Raw genomic sequence first — 25,253 nt, 5'->3', positions numbered from 1 at the left:
TATTAACATAGGATGTTGAAACTATTCCAAGCGCTAAAAATGTTAATTCATGCTCAGCAACCGTTGAGTGATCTGTTGCACTGCAATCTGAAAAATATGAAAGTTAATAATGGTAAATAAGCATCATTACTTAATCTAATGGTCAAGGTTACATGACTTTTAGTAACACTACTATTAATTGAATCACAATTATATTCTATACCCATTACTCGTACTTTGCATAAAACCATTATTATTATCAGTATCGTCTAGTCCATTTTCAACGTAGGATGTTGTAACTTTGTCAAGTGTTTAAAACGTTAATTCATGTCTTAGCAGTCCTTGAGTGATCTGCTGTACTGCCATCTAAAAAAAAATTGTCGGTTAAATATGTATAATGGTTGGAGGATAAAATGTCAATACTACACACCATAAAGAGATCGAAAGTCTGTTTATGACAACTAGTACGTGGACAACGGTGAATAATTCAGAAATGGAAATAATCAAACAAAAACTAACAGACAAACTTCATTCCTATTTCAAAATACTTGAAAACAATTTAAAGTTGAAATTTAAATACAAATACGAATATAAAACTGCAAAAAGATATGAAACATAAATCAGACAGTAAATACAAACGATTATATCAATAGATAAACAATGTTTTATATCACTAAACCACAATCATGGATGAAAAACATCATATCAATTCGGATTAGAATATTCAACTTATTAGATTTTATCTCTGGCCGCCGAATTCAAAAATGTTTAATATTATAATATTTTCAGAAACAAATACAATTTCAAAACTGATTAACTGAGCATAATATAATGAAATAAATTTCCAATAATATTTTGTACTTTGTAAATTAAGCAGGCAGTTGTATAAATATCATGAGTCTTAATATAGATACATAGTAACTAGTAAGACAAAAGTCAAAAAGTAATAACATTAAACTATAGATGTATGTATTATTTAAGTGTTTAGATAGTTGCAGGTAAGCATTTATTATGCATTAATATTCTCCGGACTGTACAGTCCACTGGTTAACTAATTGAACTTAACGGTCGTATATGTTATATATCTTATACATATAACGATTCATTATTTGAATACTTAACAATGTAAATAAATCATAATAATTTATTTTTTATGTTCGATGTCCATAAAATTTAAATCTTTATCTCCTATAAATATTACCGAAGTTATATTGTGAAATTCAAAACAAATTACTACCAATCATGCTAATATATTGCATATTAAATATACACATATAATTAAAACTAATAAATAATAAATGAAATGTTGTATTCGAGCAGATTTGAGTCTGAAGTGATCAGAAGTAATCTACTGACTGCGTCGTACATTTTAAAAATGATGGTCGTATCTCGTATAAACAACGAAATCGCTTAGGTACATATTAAATTCTTAACGCTAAACGAGGGATATAAACACTATAAACATTAAATAGATGTATTCTCTATATGATTTGATGAAAAACTATTTATATATAAACTATTTTTTATGCTGTTGGCGTAATTGCTAAACGTTGAAACCTTAACAAACATAAAACGTGTAAAAAAAACAAAGTTCAAAAAGATACTTCGTTAAATCGTTATACGGTGGTATAGGTACCATACAGAAAATTATGTGTACGAAAAAAACAAGCCATTCGATTTTTTAACCTTTATTAACCTTTCAAACTCGTCGTAGCATTTATGAGTCAGCACTCAAATTTCGAAAAGATTAAACAAAAACTCAAATTCAAAAAATTCGAAAAATACGTAAAATCTAAGTGCCAAAAATAAAATATAATCGTAACTTCGCAACAAAACGTCCGATTCCTTTGGTTTTGGTAGCGTTCGAATTTTTACAAAAACGTCTAAACGATGCGTAGAAAAAAATCGCTCTAACCACCCAAAAATTAATTGTTTCGTGGCGACAAAGTCCAAAAACTGCAAAATCCTAATTTCCGACGCCAAAAATAGGGGTAAAAATGAATTCTACAGTGTCACCACGGGACGCCGATTTTGATCACAGACCTACGAAAAACTGAACTTGTGAACTTCAGAAACGTGGAACAAATATTAAACATTTTTTAAAATATCCATGGGGGGAGGGGCACAAGGAGCCATAGGACACTGCTACCACCGGAGGACTTTATGTAAAACGACTTTAAACAGAAATTTCCGTGAAGTAACTATGCCCCATACATCGAAACCCGGCCGAGTAACACTCGACTAAAAAATTCAAATTTCGGAATTCCAAGACCCCAATGTGGGGTAAAAACGGCATTTACGGTGTCCACGACAGATACCGCTTTTGATCAGCATCATCCAAAATACCAGAATCTTGAGTTTCAAACACGTCGAACGACCACTAAGGTTTTTCAAAAATATATTTGAGGGAAACAAATATTTATGCAAATATACAGTACTTATAACTTTTTTTTTTTTATTATTTATTTATTAAAATTAAAATGTTTCAGCATTTTATCATGCTATTACAAGTTTACTAACGTGTTCAATTACAAATAAAATTACAATTACTAATATTTTTAGTTAGTGATATAGTGATATACATGCTAATGTTAGTTAATATTTATTTATTAGTGGTAATTTAAAATCGATCTTCGTCTTCGCTTGATTGTGATAGAAGGAGATCTCGGGGTAGACGTGGTTTTAAACGCCGATTTTTCGTTTTTTTTTTTCCCAGGTTGTAGAACCGTGCGCCATCAGATGTATTGAGATTAGCATGAAAGTTTTTGAATTATATTTTATCCAGTCTCGGATAAGAGGGATTCCCGTGAGTTACAACTTTATACATAATAATAGTACTACTCATAGATAATGATGAAACACACTGCGAAATTAAGTATATTTACGCTATTGCAAAGATGTTTAAAGTCTACCTTTTGTAACTTGTACCTACGTATAATAAGTAATATAGTTGTTTTATTTACATAGAATATTATATGACTTTGACGTTTGCAATTTGTGAATATATTTCGTACAAATTGTACCAAGTCGTAATTTTTCATAGTTTTTTGTTGCTTTTGGTAATTTAAATGTAGAAGGTTCAGTATTATCATACCGTTTAGGGTGATGTTAAACTTTTATTACTGAAACACATAATTATATATGCAAACTTGCAGTAAGTAAATAAAATAAATATTTAAAAAAGTTTTATATTGTATAACATAACTTTTCTAAAACTTTGCATTTTACAACTCGTTATTTCAACACATGATATAATCTGTTGTTATGATATTCATCTATAGATTTTGAGATTCAAATTGAAATACTAACATTTTTAATATTGGTTGTTTCGTTTCGAAATCTTCGAGGCTCAACGCATTGACACCTCCAGATCAAATTTCTGTTCTAAAGAATTTTGAATTTCAATTTAAAACTAAGAAATTGCTAAAACCAAATTTCCTGCCAATTTTTTTTTTAAACTGCACATTTAAATCACCATTTACCGTCTAAATAATTGAGTTGAAAAACTTTTACTAATCGGAAGACGCATCTAGGGACGAATTTGTGTCGGTCTTTGAACATTTTATCTAAAGGGGCCAGTAAAGGATTTAGTTTTGGAGTTTTGGATAACGTAATAACTAATAATAAATTGAGTTTTAACACAAAATTTATGAACAATTTAGAATTTGGACAGTTACACTGTAACAAAGTCATAAATGAGTAGATAATTTTTATATAATATGCAATGGTTCGTGAGGAATAATATTGAACATTTTGAAAGTGCAGTAGGGTTGCCTATACAAAACACCTTCAAGTCTGCATGACAATATAATAAAATACATAATGCACTCAATTTCACTATTTGAGGTGTACTGTAAGATAAAATAATTAATAAAATAAAATTATATCATAGAGATAGAATATTAGAAGAATCTACCAATATTCTATATTTCAAAAATAATTAAATTGTATAAAATTTGCCTATATAGACTGCTTCTATTGACAAAAAAAAAATCCGACAAACTGGCTATATTAATTAAGCATATGAATATATTATGATCACTAATATTTTTGAAAATATAAACAAAAAATAAGATCACAAATGTCCATAAAACTTTACTCATAAGTCATAAATTATTTTTATAACTAGGTATTAAAAACCTTTATTTGATATTTATAAAAAATCACAAAAAAAACACTAACTCTTTTCTTCTTAAAAGTTGTCTGTCCTGTATTTTTAAGTTTTGAAAATGTTACACATGATTTTTATACGTAGTTGTAGTTCATAAGATTAAAATCATAAAATCTAGATATATAAAAAGATAATTATTTTTTATACACATTTCAAGTTCATATTTGATTGAAATCAAATATATAAACAAAGATGACTAATGATTTATAATTGAAAAATATTTGTGGGCATATAAAAATTTTAGAATATATTATTACATTTCATACATTTATTGGCCTTTAAAATGCATTTTATTTCTAATAAAAATGAATTTAACCATAAAATAATAAAAGTGAATTGCATAAAATTATTAGATTTATCGGAATCTTCTAGTCCAATATAAATGTAGGATGTGTGTGAAACTTTTCAATGTGGTAATAAAAATGTTAATTCAGGTTTCAGCGAGCCTTGAAAGATCTGCTATACTGCAATCATAAAAAAATGTAGTCACTTAAAATGTGAAATTGGTGGAGAAAACATTAGAATACAGAGTTTATACGCTGTTAAAAATATGAATTTAAAATACGAGTCAAAATTATCATATAAAAGCATGTTTTATAGTGTTTATAAAGTATTGGCTTAAATGAAATGTATGAAAGTAATTAATGCTAAATAAGAAACATATTCTCTATATAGTGGTTAAGGTTTCAAGATACTAAATTGAGAATTGAGTGTTTCATAAACCATAAAAATTTGAATTTGTAATATACGTCAAATTATCATATAAAAGCATGTTTTATAGAGTTTATGAAACATTGGCTTAAATGTAATGTATGAATGTAATTAATGCTAAATAAGAAAATATCTCTATCTAGTGGTAAGTTACAAGATATTAACATAAGAATTTATAATTATAAGCATTAAAAAAATGAATTTGTAAAATAGTCAAATTTACCATATAAAAACATGTTTTATAGTGTTTATAAAGTATTGGCTTAAATGAAATGTATGAAAGTAATTAATGCTAAATAAGAAACATATTCTCTATCTAGTGGTTAAGGTTTCAATATATTAAATGAGAATTGAATATTTTATAAGCAATTAAAAAAATGAATTTGTAAAATACGTCAAATTTACCATATAAAAACATGTTTTATAGTGTTATAAAGTATTGGCTTAAATGAAATGTATGAAAGTAATTAATGCTAAATAAGAAACATATTCTCTATCTAGTGGTTAAGGTTTCAATATATAACATGAGAATTGAATATTTTATAAGCAATAAAAAATGAATTTGTAAATACGTCAAAATTACCATATAAAAACTTTTTTTATAGTATTTATGAAGTATTGGCTTTAATGAAATGTATGAAAGTAATTAATGCTAAAAAAGAAACATATCTCTTTCTACTGGTCAATGATTCAAAATACTAACTTGAGAATTGACTTTTCTATAAAAAGTTAAAAATAGGAATTTATAATTCTCATTAAAATTATCATATAAACCATGTTTTATAATGTTTATGAAGTATCAGCATCAATGAAATACAAGGAATTAAGAATGCTAAATAAGAATTATTCACTTAATTTATTGGTCTTGGTTTCATGATACTAACTTTTTGTGTCACTAATATTAAGTTGCTATCAATTACATACAGTTATTATTAAACGTACCATGCAAAATACCATTATTATTATTATTATTATCAGTATTGTCTAGTCAAATTTCAACATGGGATGTCCAATTTTCCCAAGTGCTAAAAACGATAATTCATGTTTCATCATGGCTTGAAAGATCTGCTGTACTGCAATCTGAAAAAATGTAGTCAGTTATAATGTGAAATTGATGGAGTACAACATTAGAATACAGAGTTTTATATGCAGTTAATAATATGAATTTAAAATACGAGTCAAAATTATCATATAAAAGCATGTTTTATAATGTTTATGAAGTATCAGCATCAATCAAATACATGGAAATTAATAATGCTAAATAAGAATCATTTACTTAATCTAATGGTAAGGGTTTCATAACATTAACTTTTTGTTACACTTCTATTATGTTGCTATCAATTACATTCATTTAACATTACACGTACCGTGCAAAACACCATTATTAATATTAATACCTTCTAATCCATATTAAACATAGGATGTTGAAACTATTCCAAGCGCTAAAAATGTTAATTCATGCTCAGCAACCGTTGAGTGATCTGTTGCACTGCAATCTGAAAAATATGAAAGTTAATAATGGTAAATAAGCATCATTACTTAATCTAATGGTCAAGGTTACATGACTTTTAGTAACACTACTATTAATTGAATCACAATTATATTCTATACCCATTACTCGTACTTTGCATAAAACCATTATTATTATCAGTATCGTCTAGTCCATTTTCAACGTAGGATGTTGTAACTTTGTCAAGTGTTTAAACGTTAATTCATGTCTTAGCAGTCCTTGAGTGATCTGCTGTACTGCCATCTAAAAAAAAATGTCGGTTAAATATGTATAATGGTTGGAGGATAAAATGTCAATACTACACACCATAAAGAGATCGAAAGTCTGTTTATGACAACTAGTACGTGGACAACGGTGAATAATTCAGAAATGGAAATAATCAAACAAAAACTAACAGACAAACTTCATTCCTATTTCAAAATACTTGAAAACAATTTAAAGTTGAAATTTAAATACAAATACGAATATAAAACTGCAAAAAGATATGAAACATAAATCAGACAGTAAATACAAACGATTATATCAATAGATAAACAATGTTTTATATCACTAAACCACAATCATGGATGAAAAACATCATATCAATTCGGATTAGAATATTCAACTTATTAGATTTTATCTCTGGCCGCCGAATTCAAAAATGTTTAATATTATAATATTTTCAGAAACAAATACAATTTCAAAACTGATTAACTGAGCATAATATAATGAAATAAATTTCCAATAATATTTTGTACTTTGTAAATTAAGCAGGCAGTTGTATAAATATCATGAGTCTTAATATAGATACATAGTAACTAGTAAGACAAAAGTCAAAAAGTAATAACATTAAACTATAGATGTATGTATTATTTAAGTGTTTAGATAGTTGCAGGTAAGCATTTATTATGCATTAATATTCTCCGGACTGTACAGTCCACTGGTTAACTAATTGAACTTAACGGTCGTATATGTTATATATCTTATACATATAACGATTCATTATTTGAATACTTAACAATGTAAATAAATCATAATAATTTATTTTTATGTTCGATGTCCATAAAATTTAAATCTTTATCTCCTATAAATATTACCGAAGTTATATTGTGAAATTCAAAACAAATTACTACCAATCATGCTAATATATTGCATATTAAATATACACATATAATTAAAACTAATAAATAATAAATGAAATGTTGTATTCGAGCAGATTTGAGTCTGAAGTGATCAGAAGTAATAACTACTGACTGCGTCGTACATTTTAAAAATGATGGTCGTATCTCGTATAAACAACGAAATCGCTTAGGTACATATTAATTCTTAACGCTAAACGAGGGATATAAACACTATAAACATTAAATAGATGTATTCTCTATATGATTTGATGAAAAACTATTTATAATAAACTATTTTTTATGCTGTTGGCGTAATTGCTAAACGTTGAAACCTTAACAAACATAAAACGTGTAAAAAAACAAAGTTCAAAAAGATACTTCGTTAAATCGTTATACGGTGGTATAGGTACCATACAGAAAATTATGCGTGTACGAAAAAACAAGCCATTCGATTTTTTAACCTTTATTAACCTTTCAAACTCGTCGTAGCATTTATGAGTCAGCACTCAAATTTCGAAAAGATTAAACAAAAACTCAAATTCAAAAAATTCGAAAAATACGAAATCTAAGTGCCAAAAATAAAAAAATATAATCGTAACTTCGCAACAAAACGTCCGATTCCTTGGTTTTGGTAGCGTTCGAATTTTTACAAAAACGTCTAAACGATGCGTAGAAAAAAATCGCTCTAACCACCCAAAAATTAATTGTTTCGTGGCGACAAAGTCCAAAAACTGCAAAATCCTAATTTCCGACGCCAAAAATAGGGGTAAAAATGAATTCTACAGTGTCACCACGGGACGCCGATTTTGATCACAGACCTACGAAAAACTGAACTTGTGAACTTCAGAAACGTGGAACAAATATTAAACATTTTTTAAAATATCCATGGGGGGAGGGGCACAAGGAGCCATAGGACACTGCTACCACCGGAGGACTTTATGTAAAACGACTTTAAACAGAAATTTCCGTGAAGTAACTATGCCCCATACATCGAAACCCGGCCGAGTAACACTCGACTAAAAAATTCAAATTTCGGAATTCCAAGACCCCAATGTGGGGTAAAAACGGCATTTACGGTGTCCACGACAGATACCGCTTTTGATCAGCATCATCCAAAATACCAGAATCTTGAGTTTCAAACACGTCGAACGACCACTAAGGTTTTTCAAAAATATATTTGAGGGAAACAAATATTTATGCAAATATACAGTACTTATAAATTTTTTTTTTATTTATTTATTTATTAAATTAAAATGTTTCAGCATTTTATCATGCTATTACAAGTTTACTAACGTGTTCAATTACAAATAACAAATTACAATTACTAATATTTTTAGTTAGTGATATAGTGATATACATGCTAATGTTAGTTAATATTTATTTATTAGTGGTAATTTAAAATCGATCTTCGTCTTCGCTTGATTGTGATAGAAGGAGATCTTCGGGTAGACGTGGTTTTAAACGCCGATCGATTTTTCGTTTTTTCCCAGGTTGTAGAACCGTGCGCCATCAGATGTATTGAGATTAGCATGAAAGTTTTTGAATTATATTTTTATCCAGTCTCGGATAAGAGGGATTCCCGTGAGTTACAACTTTATACATAATAATAGTACTACTCATAGATAATGATGAAACACACTGCGAAATTAAGTATATTTACGCTATTGCAAAGATGTTTAAAGTCTACCTTTTGTAACTTGTACCTACGTATAATAAGTAATATAGTTGTTTTATTTACATAGAATATTATATGACTTTGACGTTTGCAATTTGTGAATATATTTCGTACAAATTGTACCAAGTCGTAATTTTTCATAGTTTTTTTGTTGCTTTTGGTAATTTAAATGTAGAAGGTTCAGTATTATCATACCGTTTAGGGTGATGTTAAACTTTTATTACTGAAACACATAATTATATATGCAAACTTGCAGTAAGTAAATAAAATAAATATTTAAAAAAGTTTTATATTGTATAACATAACTTTTCTAAAACTTTGCATTTTACAACTCGTTATTTCAACACATGATATAATCTGTTGTTATGATATTCATCTATAGATTTTGAGATTCAAATTGAAATACTAACATTTTTAATATTGGTTGTTTCGTTTCGAAATCTTCGAGGCTCAACGCATTGACACCTCCAGATCAAATTTCTGTTCTAAAGAATTTTGAATTTCAATTTTAAAACTAAGAAATTGCTAAAACCAAATTTCCTGCCAATTTTTTTTTTAAACTGCACATTTAAATCACCATTTACCGTCTAAATAATTGAGTTGAAAAACTTTTACTAATCGGAAGACGCATCTAGGGACGAATTTGTGTCGGTCTTTGAACATTTTATCTAAAGGGGCCAGTATTAAAGGATTTAGTTTTGGAGTTTTGGATAACGTAATAACTAATAATAAATTGAGTTTTAACACAAAAATTTATGAACAATTTAGAATTTGGACAGTTACACTGTAACAAAGTCATAAATGAGTAGATAATTTTTATATAATATGCAATGGTTCGTGAGGAATAATATTGAACATTTTGAAAGTGCAGTAGGGTTGCCTATACAAAACACCTTCAAGTCTGCATGACAATATAATAAAATACATAATGCACTCAATTTCACTATTTGAGGTGTACTGTAAGATAAAATAATTAATAAAATAAATTATATCATAGAGATAGAATATTAGAAGAATCTACCAATATTCTATATTTCAAAAATAATTAAATTGTATAAAATTTGCCTATATAGACTGCTTCTATTGACAAAAAAAAAATCCGACAAACTGGCTATATTAATTAAGCATATGAATATATTATGATCACTAATATTTTTGAAAATATAAACAAAAAATAAGATCACAAATGTCCATAAAACTTTACTCATAAGTCATAAATTATTTTTATAACTAGGTATTAAAAACCTTTATTTTGATATTTATCAAAATCACAAAAAAAACACTAACTCTTTTCTTCTTAAAAGTTGTCTGTCCTGTATTTTTAAGTTTTGAAAATGTTACACATGATTTTTTATACGTAGTTGTAGTTCATAAGATTAAAATCATAAAATCTAGATATATAAAAGATAATTATTTTTTATACACATTTCAAGTTCATATTTGATTGAAATCAAATATATAAACAAAGATGACTAATGATTTATAATTGAAAAATATTTGTGGGCATATAAAAATTTTAGAATATATTATTACATTTCATACATTTATTGGCCTTTAAAATGCATTTTATTTCTAATAAAAATGAATTTAACCATAAAATAATAAAAGTGAATTGCATAAAATTATTAGATTTATCGGAATCTTCTAGTCCAATATAAATGTAGGATGTTGAAACTTTTCAATGTGGTAAAAATGTTAATTCAGGTTTCAGCGAGCCTGAAAGATCTGCTATACTGCAATCAGAAAAAATGTAGTCACTTAAAATGTGAAATTGGTGGAGAACAACATTAGAATACAGAGTTTTATACGCTGTTAAAAAATGAATTTAAAATACGAGTAAAAATTATCATATAAAAGCATGTTTATAGTGTTTATAAAGTATTGGCTTAAATGAAATGTATGAAAGTAATTAATGCTAAATAAGAAACATATTCTCTATATAGTGGTTAAGGTTTCAAGATATTAACATGAGAATTGAATATTTTATAAGCAATAAAAAAATGAATGTAAAATACGTCAAATTTACCATATAAAAAACATGTTTTATAAGTGTTATAACAGTATGGCTTAAATGAAATGTATGAAAGTAATTAATGCTAAATAAGAAACATATTCTCTATCTAGTGGTTAAGGTTTCAATATATTACATGAGAATTGAATATTTTATAAGCAATTAAAAAAATGAATTTGTAAAATACGTCAAATTACCATATAAAAAACTCTTATTTTTATAGTATATGAAGTAAGTATTGGTTTAATGAAATGTATGAAAGTAATTAATTGCTAAAAAATAAAAAAAAAGAACATATTCTCTTTCTACTGGTCAATGATTCAAAATACTAACTTGAGAATTGACTTTTCTATAAAAAGTTAAAAATAGGAATTTATAATTCTCATTAAAATTATCATATAAAACCATGTTTTATAATGTTTATGAAGTATCAGCATCAATGAAATACAAGGAATTAAGAATGCTAAATAAGAATTATTCACTTAATTTATTGGTCTTGGTTTCATGATACTAACTTTTTGTGTCACTAATATTAAGTTGCTATCAATTACATACAGTTATTATTAAACGTACCATGCAAAATACCATTATTATTATTATTTTATCAGTTGTCTAGTCAAATTTCAACATGGGATGTCCAAATTTTCCCAAGTGCTAAAAACGATAATTCATGTTTCATCATGGCTTGAAAGATCTGCTGTACTGCAATCTGAAAAAATGTAGTCAGTTATAATGTGAAATTGATGGAGTAGTACAACATTAGAATACAGAGTTTTATATGCAGTTAATAATATGAATTTAAAATACGAGTCAAAAATTATCATATAAAAGCATGTTTTATAATGTTTATGAAGTATCAGCATCAATCAAATACATGGAAATTAATAATGCTAAATAAGAATCATTTACTTAATCTAATGGTAAGGTTTCATAACATTAATTTTTTGTACACTTCTATTATGTTGCTATCAATTACATTCATTTAACATTACACGTACCGTGCAAAACACCATTATTAATATTAATACCTTCTAATCCATATTAAACATAGGATGTTGAAACTATTCCAAGCGCTAAAAATGTTAATTCATGCTCAGCAACCGTTGAGTGATCTGTTGCACTGCAATCTGAAAATATGAAAGTTAATAATGGTAAATAAGCATCATTACTTAATCTAATGGTCAAGGTTACATGACTTTTAGTAACACTACTATTAATTGAATCACAATTATATTCTATACCCATTACTCGTACTTTGCATAAAACCATTATTATTATCAGTATCGTCTAGTCCATTTTCAACGTAGGATGTTGTAACTTTGTCAAGTGTTTAAAACGTTAATTCATGTCTTAGCAGTCCTTGAGTGATCTGCTGTACTGCCATCTAAAAAAAAATTGTCGGTTAAATATGTATAATGGTTGGAGGATAAAATGTCAATACTACACACCATAAAGAGATCGAAAGTCTGTTTATGACAACTAGTACGTGGACAACGGTGAATAATTCAGAAATGGAAATAATCAAACAAAAACTAACAGACAAACTTCATTCCTATTTCAAAATACTTGAAAACAATTTAAAGTTGAAATTTAAATACAAATACGAATATAAAACTGCAAAAAGATATGAAACATAAATCAGACAGTAAATACAAACGATTATATCAATAGATAAACAATGTTTTATATCACTAAACCACAATCATGGATGAAAAACATCATATCAATTCGGATTAGAATATTCAACTTATTAGATTTTATCTCTGGCCGCCCGAATTCAAAAATGTTTAATATTATAATATTTTCAGAAACAAATACAATTTCAAAACTGATTAACTGAGCATAATATAATGAAATAAATTCCAATAATATTTTGTACTTTGTAAATTAAGCAGGCAGTTGTATAAATATCATGAGTCTTAATATAGATACATAGTAACTAGTAAGACAAAAGTCAAAAAGTAATAACATTAAACTATAGATGTATGTATTATTTAAGTGTTTAGATAGTTGCAGGTAAGCATTTATTATGCATTAATATTCTCCGGACTGTACAGTCCACTGGTTAACTAATTGAACTTAACGGTCGTATATGTTATATATCTTATACATATAACGATTCATTATTTGAATACTTAACAATGTAAATAAATCATAATAATTTATTTTTTATTCGATGTCCATAAAATTTAAATCTTTATCTCCTATAAATATTACCGAAGTTATATTGTGAAATTCAAAACAAATTACTACCAATCATGCTAATATATTGCATATTAAATATACACATATAATTAAAACTAATAAATAATAAATGAAATGTTGTATTCGAGCAGATTTGAGTCTGAAGTGATCAGAAGTAATCTACTGACTGCGTCGTACATTTTAAAAATGATGGTCGTATCTCGTATAAACAACGAAATCGCTTAGGTACATATTAAATTCTTAACGCTAAACGAGGGATATAAACACTATAAACATTAAATAGATGTATTCTCTATATGATTTGATGAAAAACTATTTATATATAAACTATTTTTTATGCTGTTGGCGTAATTGCTAAACGTTGAAACCTTAACAAACATAAAACGTGTAAAAAAACAAAGTTCAAAAAGATACTTCGTTAAATCGTTATACGGTGGTATAGGTACCATACAGAAAATTATGCGTGTACGAAAAAACAAGCCATTCGATTTTTTAACCTTTATTAACCTTTCAAACTCGTCGTAGCATTTATGAGTCAGCACTCAAATTTCGAAAAGATTAAACAAAAACTCAAATTCAAAAAATTCGAAAAATACGTAAAATCTAAGTGCCAAAAATAAAAATATAATCGTAACTTCGCAACAAAACGTCCGATTCCTTTGGTTTTGGTAGCGTTCGAATTTTTACAAAAACGTCTAAACGATGCGTAGAAAAAAATCGCTCTAACCACCCAAAAATTAATTGTTTCGTGGCGACAAAGTCCAAAAACTGCAAAATCCTAATTTCCGACGCCAAAATAGGGGTAAAAATGAATTCTACAGTGTCACCACGGGACGCCGATTTTGATCACAGACCTACGAAAAACTGAACTTGTGAACTTCAGAAACGTGGAACAAATATTAAACATTTTTTAAAATATCCATGGGGGGAGGGGCACAAGGAGCCATAGGACACTGCTACCACCGGAGGACTTTATGTAAAACGACTTTAAACAGAAATTTCCGTGAAGTAACTATGCCCCATACATCGAAACCCGGCCGAGTAACACTCGACTAAAAAATTCAAATTTCGGAATTCCAAGACCCCAATGTGGGGTAAAAACGGCATTTACGGTGTCCACGACAGATACCGCTTTTGATCAGCATCATCCAAAATACCAGAATCTTGAGTTTCAAACACGTCGAACGACCACTAAGGTTTTTCAAAAATATATTTGAGGGAAACAAATATTTATGCAAATATACAGTACTTATAACTTTTTTTTTTATTATTTATTTATTAAAATTAAAATGTTTCAGCATTTTATCATGCTATTACAAGTTTACTAACGTGTTCAATTACAAATAACAAATTACAATTACTAATATTTTTAGTTAGTGATATAGTGATATACATGCTAATGTTAGTTAATATTTATTTATTAGTGGTAATTTAAAATCGATCTTCGTCTTCGCTTGATTGTGATAGAAGGAGATCTTCGGGTAGACGTGGTTTTAAACGCCGATTTTTCGTTTTTTTTTTTCCCAGGTTGTAGAACCGTGCGCCATCAGATGTATTGAGATTAGCATGAAAGTTTTTGAATTATATTTTATCCAGTCTCGGATAAGAGGGATTCCCGTGAGTTACAACTTTATACATAATAATAGTACTACTCATAGATAATGATGAAACACACTGCGAAATTAAGTATATTTACGCTATTGCAAAGATGTTTAAAGTCTACCTTTTGTAACTTGTACCTACGTATAATAAGTAATATAGTTGTTTTATTTACATAGAATATTATATGACTTTGACGTTTGCAATTTGTGAATATATTTCGTACAAATTGTACCAAGTCGTAATTTTTCATAGTTTTTTGTTGCTTTTGGTAATTTAAATGTAGAAGGTTCAGTATTATCATACCGTTTAGGGTGATGTTAAACTTTTATTACTGAAACACATAATTATATATGCAAACTTGCAGTAAGTAAATAAAATAAATATTTAAAAAAGTTTTATATTGTATAACATAACTTTTCTAAAACTTTGCATTTTACAACTCGTTATTTCAACACATGATATAATCTGTTGTTATGATATTCATCTAGATTTTGAGATTCAAATTGAAATACTAACATTTTTAATATTGGTTGTTTCGTTTCGAAATCTTCGAGGCTCAACGCATTGACACCTCCAGATCAAATTTCTGTTCTAAAGAATTTTGAATTTCAATTTTAAAACTAAGAAATTGCTAAAACCAAATTTCCTGCCAATTTTTTTTTTAAACTGCACATTTAAATCACCATTTACCGTCTAAATAATTGAGTTGAAAAACTTTTACTAATCGGAAGACGCATCTAGGGACGAATTTGTGTCGGTCTTTGAACATTTTATAAAGGGGCCAGTATTAAAGGATTTAGTTTTGGAGTTTTGGATAACGTAATAACTAATAATAAATTGAGTTTTAACACAAAAATTTATGAACAATTTAGAATTTGGACAGTTACACTGTAACAAAGTCATAAATGAGTAGATAATTTTTATATAATATGCAATGGTTCGTGAGGAATAATATTGAACATTTTGAAAGTGCAGTAGGGTTGCCTATACAAAACACCTTCAAGTCTGCATGACAATATAATAAAATACATAATGCACTCAATTTCACTATTTGAGGTGTACTGTAAGATAAAATATTATAAAATAAATTATATCATAGAGATAGAATATTAGAAGAATCTACCAATATTCTATATTTCAAAAATAATTAAATTGTATAAAATTTGCCTATATAGACTGCTTCTATTGACAAAAAAAAAATCCGACAAACTGGCTATATTAATTAAGCATATGAATATATTATGATCACTAATATTTTTGAAAATATAAACAAAAATAAGATCACAAATGTCCATAAAACTTTACTCATAAGTCATAAATTATTTTTATAACTAGGTATTAAAAACCTTTATTTTGATATTTATCAAAATCACAAAAAAAACACTAACTCTTTTCTTCTTAAAAGTTGTCTGTCCTGTATTTTAAGTTTTGAAAATGTTACACATGATTTTTTATACGTAGTTGTAGTTCATAAGATTAAAATCATAAAATCTAGATATATAAAAAGATAATTATTTTTTATACACATTTCAAGTTCATATTTGATTGAAATCAAATATATAAACAAAGATGACTAATGATTTATAATTGAAAAATATTTGTGGGCATATAAAAATTAGAATATATTATTACATTTCATACATTTATTGGCCTTTAAAATGCATTTTATTTCTAATAAAAATGAATTTAACCATAAAATAATAAAAGTGAATTGCATAAATTATTAGATTTATCGGAATCTTCTAGTCCAATAAATGTAGGATGTTGAAACTTTTCAATGTGGTAAAAATGTTAATTCAGGTTTCAGCGAGCCTTGAAAGATCTGCTATACTGCAATCAGAAAAAATGTAGTCACTTAAAATGTGAAATTGGTGGAGAACAACATTAGAATACAGAGTTTTATACGCTGTTAAAAATATGAATTTAAAATACGAGTAAAATTATCATATAAAAGCATGTTTTATAGTGTTTATAAAGTATTGGCTTAAATGAAATGTATGAAAGTAATTAATGCTAAATAAGAAACATATTCTCTATATAGTGGTTAAGGTTTCAAGATACTAAATTGAGAATTGAGTGTTTCATAAACCATAAAAAATTGAATTTGTAATATACGTCAAAATTATCATATAAAAGCATGTTTTATAGAGTTTATGAAACATTGGCTTAAATGTAATGTATGAATGTAATTAATGCTAAATAAGAAACATATTCTCTATCTAGTGGTTAAGGTTACAAGATATTAACATAAGAATTTATAATTTATAAGCAATTAAAAAATGAATTGTAAAATACTTCAAATTTACCATATAAAAACATGTTTTTATAGTGTTTATAAAGTATTGGCTTAAATGAAATGTATGAAAGTAATTAATGCTAAATAAGAAACATATTCTCTATCTAGTGGTTAAGGTTTCAATATATTAACATGAGAATTGAATATTTTATAAGCAATTAAAAAAATGAATTTGTAAAATACGTCAAATTTACCATATAAAAAATGTTTTATAGTGTTTATAAAGTATTGGCTTAAATGAAATGTATGAAAGTAATTAATGCTAAATAAGAAACATATTCTCTATCTAGTGGTTAAGGTTTCAATATATTACATGAGAATTGATATTTTATAAGCAATTAAAAAAAATGAATTTGTAAAATACGTCAAATTTACATATAAAAACTTTTTTATAGTATTTATGAGTATTGGCTTAATGAAATGTATGAAAGTAATTAATGCTAAAAAGAAACATATTCTCTTTCTACTGGTCAATGATTCAAAATACTAACTTGAGAATTGACTTTTCTATAAAAAGTAAAAATAGGAATTTATAATTCTCATTAAAATTATCATATAAAACCATGTTTTATAATGTTTATGAAGTATCAGCATCAATGAATACAAGGAATTAAGAATGCTAAATAAGAATTATTCACTTAATTTATTGGTCTTGGTTTCATGATACTAACTTTTTGTGTCACTAATATTAAGTTGCTATCAATTACATACAGTTATTATTAAACGTACCATGCAAAATACCATTATTATTATTATTATTATCAGTATTGTCTAGTCAAATTTCAACATGGGATGTCCAAATTTTCCCAAGTGCTAAAAACGATAATTCATGTTTCATCATGGCTTGAAAGATCTGCTGTACTGCAATCTGAAAAAATGTAGTCAGTTATAATGTGAAATTGATGGAGTACAACATTAGAATACAGAGTTTTATACGCAGTTAATAATATGAATTTAAAATACGAGTCAAAATTATCATATAAAAGCATGTTTTATAATGTTTATGAAGTATCAGCATCAATCAAATACATGGAAATAATAATGCTAAATAAGAATCATTTACTTAATCTAATGGTAAGGGTTTCATAACATTAACTTTTTGTTACACTTCTATTATGTTGCTATCAATTACATTCATTTAACATTACACGTACCGTGCAAAACACCATTATTAATATTAATACCTTCTAATCCATATTAATAGGATGTTGAAACTATTCCAAGCGCTAAAAATGTTAATTCATGCTCAGCAACCGTTGAGTGATCTGTTGCACTGCAATCTGAAAAATATGAAAGTTAATAATGGTAAATAAGCATCATTACTTAATCTAATGGTCAAGGTTACATGACTTTTAGTAACACTACTATTAATTGAATCACAATTATATTCTATACCCATTACTCGTACTTTGCATAAAACCATTATTATTATCAGTATCGTCTAGTCCATTTTCAACGTAGGATGTTGTAACTTTGTCAAGTGTTTAAAACGTTAATTCATGTCTTAGCAGTCCTTGAGTGATCTGCTGTACTGCCATCTAAAAAAAAATTGTCGGTTAAATATGTATAATGGTTGGAGGATAAAATGTCAATACTACACACCATAAAGAGATCGAAAGTCTGTTTATGACAACTAGTACGTGGACAACGGTGAATAATTCAGAAATGGAAATAATCAAACAAAAACTAACAGACAAACTTCATTCCTATTTCAAAATACTTGAAAACAATTTAAAGTTGAAATTTAAATACAAATACGAATATAAACTGCAAAAAGATATGAAACATAAATCAGACAGTAAATACAAACGATTATATCAATAGATAAACAATGTTTTATATCACTAAACCACAATCATGGATGAAAAACATCATATCAATTCGGATTAGAATATTCAACTTATTAGATTTTATCTCTGGCCGCCGAATTCAAAAATGTTTAATATTATAATATTTTCAGAAACAAATACAATTTCAAAACTGATTAACTGAGCAATATAATGAAATAAATTTCCAATAATTTTGTACTTTGTAAATTAAGCAGGCAGTTGTATAAATATCATGAGTCTTAATATAGATACATAGTAACTAGTAAGACAAAAGTCAAAAAGTAATAACATTAAACTATAGATGTATGTATTATTTAAGTGTTTAGATAGTTGCAGGTAAGCATTTATTATGCATTAATATTCTCCGGACTGTACAGTCCACTGGTTAACTAATTGAACTTAACGGTCGTATATGTTATATATCTTATACATATAACGATTCATTATTTGAATACTTAACAATGTAAATAAATCATAATAATTTATTTTTTATGTTCGATGTCCATAAAATTTAAATCTTTATCTCCTATAAATATTACCGAAGTTATATTGTGAAATTCAAAACAAATTACTACCAATCATGCTAATATATTGCATATTAAATATACACATATAATTAAAACTAATAAATAATAAATGAAATGTTGTATTCGAGCAGATTTGAGTCTGAAGTGATCAGAAGTAATCTACTGACTGCGTCGTACATTTTAAAAATGATGGTCGTATCTCGTATAAACAACGAAATCGCTTAGGTACATATTAATTCTTAACGCTAAACGAGGGATATAAACACTATAAACATTAAATAGATGTATTCTCTATATGATTTGATGAAAAACTATTATATATAAACTATTTTTATGCTGTTGGCGTAATTGCTAAACGTTGAAACCTTAACAAACATAAAACGTGTAAAAAAACAAAGTTCAAAAAGATACTTCGTTAAATCGTTATACGGTGGTATAGGTACCATACAGAAAATTATGCGTGTACGAAAAAACAAGCCATTCGATTTTTTAACCTTTATTAACCTTTCAAACTCGTCGTAGCATTTATGAGTCAGCACTCAAATTTCGAAAAGATTAAACAAAAACTCAAATTCAAAAAATTCGAAAAATACGTAAAATCTAAGTGCCAAAAATAAAAATATAATCGTAACTTCGCAACAAAACGTCCGATTCCTTTGGTTTTGGTAGCGTTCGAATTTTTACAAAAACGTCTAAACGATGCGTAGAAAAAAATCGCTCTAACCACCCAAAAATTAATTGTTTCGTGGCGACAAAGTCCAAAAACTGCAAAATCCTAATTTCCGACGCCAAAAATAGGGGTAAAATGAATCTACAGTGTCACCACGGGACGCCGATTTTGATCACAGACCTACGAAAAACTGAACTTGTGAACTTCAGAAACGTGGAACAAATATTAAACATTTTTTAAAATATCCATGGGGGTAGGGTCACAATGAGCCATAGGACACTGCTACCACCGAAGGACTTTTATGTAAAACGACTTTAAACAGAAATTTCCGTGAAGTAACTATGCCCCATACATCGAAACCCGGCCGAGTAACACTCGACTAAAAAATTCAAATTTCGGAATTCCAAGACCCCAATGTGGGGTAAAAGCGGCATTACGGTGCCACGACAGATACCGCTTTTGATCAGCATCATCCAAATACCAGAATCTTGAGTTTCAAACACGTCGAACGACCACTAAGGTTTTTCAAAAATATATTTGAGGGAAACAAATATTTATCAAATATACAGTACTTATAACTTTTTTTTTTTTATTTATTTATTTATAAAATTAAAATGTTTCAGCATTTTATCATGCCTATTACAAGTTTACTAACGTGTTCAATACAAATAACAAATACAATTACTAATATTTTTAGTTAGTGATATAGTGATATACATGCTAATGTTAGTTAATATTTATTTATTAGTTGGTAATTTAAAATCGATCTTCGTCTTCGCTTGATTGATAGAAGGAGATCTTGGGGTAGACGTGGTTTTAAACGCCGATTTTCGTTTTTTTTTTTCCCAGGTTGGTAGAACCGTGCGCCATCGATGTATTGAGATTAAGCATGAAAGTTTTTGAATTATATTTTTATCCAGTCTCGGAGAAGAGGGATTCCCGTGACTTACAACTTTATACATAATAATAGTACTACTCATAGATAATGATGAAACACACTGCGAAATTAAGTATATTACGCTATTGCAAAGATGTTAAAGTCTACTTTTGTAAACTTGTACCTACGTATAATAAGTAATATAGTTGTTTTATTTACATAGAATATTATATGACTTTGACGTTTGCAATTTGTGAATATATTTCGTACAAATTGTACCAAGTCGTAATTTTTCATAGTTTTTTTGTTGCTTTTGGTAATTTAAATGTAGAAGGTTCAGTATTATCATACCGTTTAGGGTGATGTTAAACTTTTATTACTGAAACACATAATTATATATGCAAACTTGCAGTAAGTAAATAAAATAAATATTTAAAAAAGTTTTATATTGTATAACATAACTTTTCTAAAACTTTGCATTTTACAACTCGTTATTTCAACACATGATATAATCTGTTGTTATGATATTCATCTATAGATTTTGAGATTCAAATTGAAATACTAACATTTTTAATATTGGTTGTTTCGTTTCGAAATCTTCGAGGCTCAACGCATTGACACCTCCAGATCAAATTTCTGTTCTAAAGAATTTTGAATTTCAATTTTAAAACTAAGAAATTGCTAAAACCAAATTTCATGCGAAATTTTTTTTTAAAATGAATTTGTAAATACGTCAAATTTACATATAAAAATTGTGTTAAAAACTTTTACTAATGAAAATGTATGAAAGTAATTAATGCTAAATAAGAACATTTCTATCTAAAGGGGCCAGTATTAAATATTTAGTTTTGAGTTTTGGATAAGTAATAACTAATTAATAAATTGAATTTTAATACAAAAATTTTGAACAATTTAGAATTTGGACAGTTAAATGTATGAAAGTAATTAATGCTAAATAGATAATATTTCTATCTAATATGCAATGGTTCGTGAGGAATAATATTGAAAATTTTGAAAAAACACGTCAAATTTACCATATAAAACCATGTTTTATAGTCTGTATGATCAATATAATAAAATACATAATGTAATCAATTTGACTATTTGAGGTGTACTGTCAAGTTCAAATAATTAATAAAATTGAGTATTTCATAGCCATAGAAAATTTGAAGTAATTTACGTTAAAATTATCATATAAAAAATAATTATAATTGTATGAAGTATCAGCATCTATAAATACATGGAAGTTAATAATGCAAATAAGAAAAATTACAAATGGCTATATTATTAAGATATGAATATTTTTTGTTTCACTAATTATTTGATCAATTAAACAAAACCATTACACACACATGTGCATAAATCCAATTTATTATCATATCTTCTAGTTTATTTTCAAAATAAGGTGTTGAAACTTTGTTTTGGTATTTATGCAAAATCTCAAAAGCCTTGGGTGAACTGCTTGCAATCTTAAAAAATGTAGTCAGCTAAATTGTAAAGTTTGGAAAATAATTGAGAAATGAGAGTTTCATAAGTAGTTTAATTATAATATTAAAATACATTAATTTAATATATAAAAACATGTTTATAGTTTTTATGAAGTATTTTAAGTTAATATATGAAAGTAATTAATGCTAAATAAGAAACAAAATGCTAGTGATTTATAACATGAAAAGTATTTTATAAGCAATTAAAAATGAATTTTAAAATATAATATTTACATATAAAAACATGTTTTATAGTGTTTATGAAGTATAGGCTTATATGTAATGTATGACAGTAATTAATGCTAAATAAGGAACATATTCTCTTTCTAGTGGTCAAGGTTTCAAGATTCTAACATGAGAATTGAGTATTTCATAAGCCATAAAAAATTGAATTGTAATTTATGTTAAAATTATCATATAAAAAACATGTTTTATAGTGTTTATGAAGTATCAGCATCAACAAAAAATACATGGAAGTTAATAATGCTAAATAAGAATCATTTACTTAATTCATTGGTCTTGGTTTCATGATACTAATTTTTGTTTCACTAGTATTAATTTGCTATCAATTAAATTCAATAACTATTACACACATTGCATAAATCCAATATTATATCAATATCTTCTAGTTAATTCTCAAAATAAGATGTTGATACTTTCCCAAAGTGGTATGAATGCAAATTCCTGTATCAGCAAGCCTTGGGTTAACTGCTGCACTGCAATCTGAAAAAAATGTAGTCAGTTAAATATGTAAAATTAATTGAGAATTGAGTGTTTCATAAGCAGTTTAAAATATGAATATATAACAGGAGTTGAAATTATCAATGAAAAGCATGTTTATAGTGTTTATGAAGTATTGGCTTAAATGAAAGGTATGAAAGTAATTAATGCTAAATAAGAAACATATTCTCTATCTAGTGATTAAGGTTTCAATATATTAACATGAGAATTGAATATTTATAAGCAATTAAAAAAATGAATTTGTAAAATATGTCAAATTTACATATAAAAACATGTTTTATAGTGTTTATGAAACATTGACTTAAATGAAATGTATGAAAGTAATTAATGATAAATAAGAAACATATTCTCTATCTAGTGATTAAGGTTTCAATATATTAACATGAGAATTGAATATTTTATAAGCAATTAAAAAAATGAATTTGTAAAATATGTCAAATTTACATATAAAAACATGTTTTATAGTGTTTATGAAACATTGACTTAAATGAAATGTATGAAAGTAATTAATGATAAATAAGAAACATATTCTCTATCTAGTGATTAAGGTTTCAATATATTAACATGAGAATTGAATATTTTATAAGCAATTAAAAAAATGAATTTGTAAAATATGTCAAATTTACATATAAAAACATGTTTTATAGTGTTTATGAAACATTGACTTAAATGAAATGTATGAAAGTAATTAATGATAAATAAGAAACATATTCTCTATCTAGTGATTAAGGTTTCAATATATTAACATGAGAATAGAATATTTTATAAGCAATTAAAAAATGAATTTCTAAAATACGTCAAATTTACCATATAAAAACATGTTTTATAATGTTTATGAAGTATCAGCATCAATGAAATACAAGGAATTAGGAATGCTAAATAAGAATTATTCACTTAATTTATTGGTCTTGGTTTCATGATACCAACTTTTTGTGTCACTAATATTAAGTTGCTATCAATTACATACAGTTATTATTAAACGTACCATGCAAAATACCATTATTATTATTATTATTATCAGTATTGTCTAGTCAAATTTCAACATGGGATATCCAAATTTTCCCAAGTGCTAAAAACGATAATTCATGTTTCATCATGGCTTGAAAGATCTGCTGTACTGCAATCTGAAAAAATGTAGTCAGTTAAAATGTGAAATTGATGGAGTACAACATTAGAATACAGAGTTTTATACGCAGTTAAAAATATGAATTTAAAATACGAGTCAAAATTATCATATAAAAGCATGTTTTATAATGTTTATGAAGTATCAGCATCAATCAAATACATGGTAGTTAATAATGCTAAATAAGAATCATTTACTTAATCTAATGGTAAGGGTTTCATAACACTAACTTTTTGTTACACTTCTATTATGTTGCTATCAATTACATTCATTTAACATTACACGTACCGTGCAAAACACCATTATTAATATTAATACCTTTTAATCCATATTAAACATAGGATGTTGAAACTATTCCAAGCGCTAAAAATGTTAATTCATGCTCAGCAACCGTTGAGTGATCTGTTGCACTGCAATCTGAAAAATATGAAAGTTAATAATGGTAAATAAGCATCATTACTTAATCTAATGGTCAAGGTTACATGACTTTTAGTAACACTACTATTAATTGAATCACAATTATATTCTATACCCATTACTCGTACTTTGCATAAAACCATTATTGTTATCAGTATCGTCTAGTCCATTTTCAACGTAGGATGTTGTAACTTTGTCAAGTGTTTAAAACGTTAATTCATGTCTTAGCAATCCTTGAGTGATCTGCTGTACTGCCATCTAAAAAAAAATCGTCGGTTAAATATGTATAATGGTTGGAGGATAAAATGTCACTACTACACAC

General features: G+C 26.8%; 4 long non-coding RNA genes across 4 annotated transcripts; all 4 read right to left on the bottom strand.

Moving 5' to 3' along the window:
• Positions 1-5,872: 5,872 nt before the first annotated feature.
• Positions 5,873-6,740, bottom strand: LOC113558429. Its single transcript, XR_003405638.1, has 4 exons — positions 6,678-6,740; positions 6,486-6,614; positions 6,259-6,357; positions 5,873-5,941 (listed from the first exon to the last, which is right to left on the bottom strand). It is a non-coding gene; the product is annotated as an uncharacterized LOC113558429 (long non-coding RNA).
• Positions 6,741-11,761: 5,021 nt separating this feature from the next.
• Positions 11,762-12,471, bottom strand: LOC113558430. The gene is made up of 3 exons (XR_003405639.1): positions 12,412-12,471; positions 12,186-12,284; positions 11,762-11,866 (listed from the first exon to the last, which is right to left on the bottom strand). It is a non-coding gene; the product is annotated as an uncharacterized LOC113558430 (long non-coding RNA).
• Positions 12,472-16,715: 4,244 nt separating this feature from the next.
• On the bottom strand, positions 16,716-18,541 carry LOC113558431. The gene is made up of 3 exons (XR_003405640.1): positions 18,445-18,541; positions 17,990-18,128; positions 16,716-16,794 (listed from the first exon to the last, which is right to left on the bottom strand). It is a non-coding gene; the product is annotated as an uncharacterized LOC113558431 (long non-coding RNA).
• A 4,776-nt stretch (positions 18,542-23,317) lies between these two features.
• Positions 23,318-25,119, bottom strand: LOC113558432. The gene is made up of 4 exons (XR_003405641.1): positions 25,060-25,119; positions 24,833-24,931; positions 24,377-24,515; positions 23,318-23,373 (listed from the first exon to the last, which is right to left on the bottom strand). It is a non-coding gene; the product is annotated as an uncharacterized LOC113558432 (long non-coding RNA).
• Between the last annotated feature and the right edge of the window lie 134 nt (positions 25,120-25,253).

Source organism: Rhopalosiphum maidis, chromosome 3 (genome assembly GCF_003676215.2).
Source record: "Rhopalosiphum maidis isolate BTI-1 chromosome 3, ASM367621v3, whole genome shotgun sequence".
In the NCBI taxonomy this organism is placed as follows: domain Eukaryota; kingdom Metazoa; phylum Arthropoda; class Insecta; order Hemiptera; family Aphididae; genus Rhopalosiphum; species Rhopalosiphum maidis.
This window is presented reverse-complemented; position numbering and strand designations above follow the sequence as displayed.